The 4,884-nt window shown below is 35.7% G+C and overlaps 1 pseudogene; it reads right to left on the reverse strand.

Annotated features, from left to right (window-relative positions):
- Positions 1-2,723: 2,723 nt before the first annotated feature.
- On the reverse strand, positions 2,724-2,842 carry LOC111729845 (annotated as a pseudogene).
- Between the last annotated feature and the right edge of the window lie 2,042 nt (positions 2,843-4,884).

Below are 4,884 nucleotides of genomic sequence, written 5' to 3' on the forward strand. Positions count from 1 at the left end.
TAAATGGGACTATATCAAACTAAAAAGTTTTTATGCAGCAAAGGAAATCATCAACAAAACAAAAAGACATAAAGGAGAATGCAGTATGGCAAAATGTCAGTTTTTCCCAATTTGATTCATAAATTCAAATGCAGTAAAAATCAGACACCCAGTGAGATTGTTTTCAGAACTTGATAAATGAACTCTATATTTTTCCTTAAAGAAAAGAATATGTGAGATTAGCTATTTTAAAAGTTAAATTAATGAAGATATAAGGTTGTTCTTGCAGTTATCTAAACATAATATAAAGTACAATAGTTAAAGTAATCTGGTGCTGGAAGAGAATAAATAGATAAATAGATAAGAGAATAAAGAGAATAAAAAGATAAATCAATGCATTAGAAGAGAAAGACCAGAAACAATATTTGTTTTCATAGCATATGATAAAAGTAGCATTTCAAATTAGCAAGGAAGGGATCGATTGTTCGATATATGTCGTAAAGATAATTAGCAATTTGGAAATAAATGAGACCCCCACTTCACTCCAAAATAAGAATACATTTCAGAAGAGTATTTTTAATATATAAACAAACAAACAAAAAAAACCCCTCTAAGTGGAAAATATAGGGGAATGTTTTAATGTTGGACTCAAGAAGGCATTTCTTCTAAGCATGCAGTAAAACTCAGAACCTTTAAAGGAAAAGAACAAATATTTGAGGACCTAAAACTATACACAGAGTTAAAAGAAATGGCAATAGTTGAAAAGAAAATAGTTTCAACACATAGGACAGACAAACAGTTAATATGCTTGCGATACAAAGATTTATCAAGTGACTATTTCCTCTTAAACTAAAGTTCTCTAGAAGTTAGAGAGTTTTCTGGTTGTGTCCTTAGACTGCATCCCAAACTGATAGCGAATGTGTTAAGCCTGAGAAACCTCTCCAGGGTAAGTATGCCCGGGCCTTTTCCTCTTTGCTCTAACAAAAAGATGTGCCTTGGGCTTTATGCTTTATTTCTTTATTTCATATGGCATTTACTGTTACTTCATGTCCTTAATTTTGCAGAGTCAACAATAAAAGGTGTTTTCAACTATTAAAAAACATGACCAAAAGTCCACAGCTCCAAATCTAGCTTTACTGCTACCATACTGCATTATTCTGAGCATAAGATCTTGAAGTCACATGTATTTTTAAGACTAGTTATTAGTACATTTAAATACTTTTCGGAATCGTAACTCTTTATGAAAGCAGTCGCAGAAAGGATTTTAAGCAGACAGCAGATTTTTTTTTTTTTTTCAGAGCTTCTTTACAAAGACGTAATTTAGCCTTGGAATTGAACTATCCTGAGACCTTGCATCCCAACCTCTCAGAACCTGCTTCTTTCCATGTTTACCAATGAGAAAATAGTTTGATCCCAATGTGAGGAACTTTTAGATGTTTCTCTCTCCTCTTATCTATGAAAAGTTTTTCAACATTAGTCTTTTAAAGCAACTCTCTCCATTCTCCGTGTTTACTATCTATCACCCAGAAGTGATTTAATGGTTAGAATTCAAGTTCTTAGAAGAAAATAATAGCTGGTGGGAAAGCTATCTTTGGACAGATGACAACACCTATATGTATATAGTGCATCTACCATAAATAGGGCCTTGCTTTGGATTAACAACCGTCTACAACTTTGAATTCAGTTTATAAATAAATAGATCATAGTTATCAGTAGTTAGGAAGGGAAAATCTAGTCGTGAAAGGAGTCATTACAAGAGAGAGTTCTAAGAAATTGAGAACTGAGTGATAAAATAATTAATAGTCCCAATGAATAAAACCTGTAAGCTTAAGTTAGTTCACTAATTTGGCATTTGGAATGAAAAATACAACATCCGTTTCTCAAGTTTAGAGATGTAATTTACGTTACTGCTATTCTCATCATAGACAAGCATGGAAATTTAATATTCTATTTAGAAATTGATATATTACCTAAAGGAGGTTTAAATATGTTCAAATGTAATTCATTAAACAACTCACTGGTATTAAAGCGCTTATAGGAAATAGGCTATTTCTTTAAAATAACATTCGTATATGTGTAATTTCTAAATTTATAATAGAACAGAATACAGAATAAACTATATTCGTGTGGAATCTACATCACACTTTGGCATCTAAAGTATTATTGCCGAATTATTTCCTTTGGTACTTTAAGTAGATTCAGATAAATAGTAAACCTCTGAAAGGAACTCTGGTGAATATATGCAAGAAGCATAAGAATATGTGTAATTTTATGCGTAGGACTATTTATTTTTATATATCTACATCTACATCTGTATACAATTATTTGAATGGGAATCTGAACCCAGATCTGACTTCAAATCCCAGGCACTTTATCATTATGTTTTTAGGTGCATCTACTTATTTAATACAGCAAGCTTTATCCCAAGGAAAAATAAACTCATATCTTTATGACAACCGATAGTTTTATAGCTTAATCAAAGCATCCCCTCCCCCCAAAAAATTAACCTTCCACTCTCCCACAGCAATTGGGAAAAAGAAGTGCTATCTTTCTTGATGATTACATTGCAAAGAAATGACTTCTAGAACTTTGAGAAAAACATTTCTGGGTTATAAAACTGACAGGAGGCTTTTAAAAAGATTTACATCTCAAGGGGGCTGAGATGAACCAGGGTACTATCACTAAAACGTATCAGTAAGAAATGATACTTCATTTATATTTGTTTTGTTATTTATTATTATTTATTCCTACAGAACCTGGTCTTCCTAGGTGGTCTCCCATCCAAGTATTAACCAGGCCCGACCCTGCTTAGCTTCCAAGATCAGAGGGGATTAGGCGTGTTCAGGATGGCGTGGCTGTAGGTCATGGACTGTGGCTCCACTGGGGTCCAAAACCTGGACCTTCTGCATGTAAAGCGAACGTGCTAACTGCTACACTATGGATCCAGGTCCTCTCAGGGAGGTTTAAAAGTACTTATTCCTAGGTTACACTCCATACCAGTTACGTCAGATGTCTGGAGGTGGGGTCCAAGTATCAGGAGTTTTTAAATAACCCTAGGTGGCTCCAATTTGCACAACAATTGGCAACCACAACTCTAACAATTGGGAGGTCTGATATGTGGGCTACTCCCCAAATGTTTTAGCCAACTGCTAGCTTTTGGGTTAGTTTTAACTCAAGTCAACAAGCAGCTGTAAAACTTCAATGTGAAAATTAGAACCTATCTTCTGGCAGCATCCTAGAACTCCCATCACAGTGCCCCTAACACTCTCCTACCCCAGTGCAAAGACTTTGACACATCCATCCCATCTGATGCAGCAAAAGCAATAATTTGTTGGGGCATGGGGGTGGAAGTGGCTCTAGAAAGATAACAGAGAGAGGTTGTATTTGCAATAGTTTTTAAGGATGGGATTTTTTTTTCACAGATGCAGAGATAAAGAAAAACAGCAATTAAAAAAAAAGTGGCAACAGCCTAAGGAAAGATATAAATAGCGCTGAAGTGAAGAGCACAGTATTAGATGTTTTTATATTGTATCAGCTTCTCAGAGTGAGTCTGAGGAACAACTGCATCAAAATCACCTGAGTGAGGGCCAGACATCTGCATATCTACCAAGTCCCCAGAGTGATTCTCGAGTTTGACCTTCACCTCCAGTCGGATATCATCTCAATGGGAAAACATGATTCGAATTCACCTTACTTTGCACTCCCTTTTCTCCTCCTGCATACTTGCTAGCTTCTACACACCACCACAATCAGTGTTTGCTGCCCCCTTGTGGAATGCTTTAGGAATTATCCTTTCACGTCTCAGTCGCCATGCATGACCCTGGAAAGCACATTATCTAGGAATCTTGTTCCCAAGCAAGGTCGGGAACAATAGAGAAATTCTTGGGACATCTCTCTTCTGTCTTTTTGTGTTCCTGTAAAAATAAATCTCTTCTTATCTACCTCCAGGAAATCCAATTCTACAGCCGCCTTTTATCACTTATTCACTTGGGCTAGGGTAGAGGGTTTTGAATGGTAGGCCAAAGAAAATGTTCTTGTTCTTTAGAAGTGAAGATTTTGTGCTGAAGAGTAACTTACTTGAAGTAGAGATTTGGGAAGATGAATGTGACAGAGGCACACAGAATGGATTGGATGAGAGGAAAACTGGAGAGAGAGGGTTAAATTAGACCACTGCGTTAATTAAAAAAAAAGAAAAACATAGATGCAACAGATGCAACAGACATTGTGAACAAAGATTTGACAGAATCAAGTGGTTTAATAACAGGAGTGTGGAACAGAAATCATATGATTCTTCTCATGGTAAACCATGTTTGTTTGTTTGTTTGTTTGTTTTCTAGATCCTGTGACTGAGGCACTAATCTCACCTGATAAGTTTGTTTTACCTGAAAACGCAGCACTTGAGATGAAAGAACTTCTTCAGTGACAATTTGCAAATCTCATTCTCTGAAGTAAAGACAGTAATGCCTCAATCTCTAAACAGAGCTATTTCCACATAGAGATGGCTACTGAACCCTATACTGGCTATTCCTTTTTCGTAAGGCATTGTCTCCAAAAGACAACTCTTAACAGCAAATATTCCCCATAAGAAATAACATTAACTCTCCGATGACAATCATCTCTAGTCAGAAAAAACAATTAATTGATTAGATAAATTAGCTCTTACTAGGTAGTAAGAAGGCCTGTGAGAATGGTACTTAAGACATTAAATGAGTGTTGGGTAGGAATTTCAGCCTGCTGTATAAGATGTTACTTTGGGGGCACTCAAGTATCATGAGATCTTTGGGCTCCTCAGCCAGCAGTAATAATAATTGATCATATTTATTGAGTGGCTGCTTACTATGTATCAGGCACTAATCAATCCTTCTTTCATGTATTAATTCAATCCTCACACCAATCTTATGAGGT

The sequence above is a fragment of the Pteropus vampyrus genome, unplaced genomic scaffold (genome assembly GCF_000151845.1).
Source record: "Pteropus vampyrus isolate Shadow unplaced genomic scaffold, Pvam_2.0 Scaffold284, whole genome shotgun sequence".
Classification (NCBI taxonomy): Eukaryota; Metazoa; Chordata; class Mammalia; order Chiroptera; family Pteropodidae; genus Pteropus; species Pteropus vampyrus.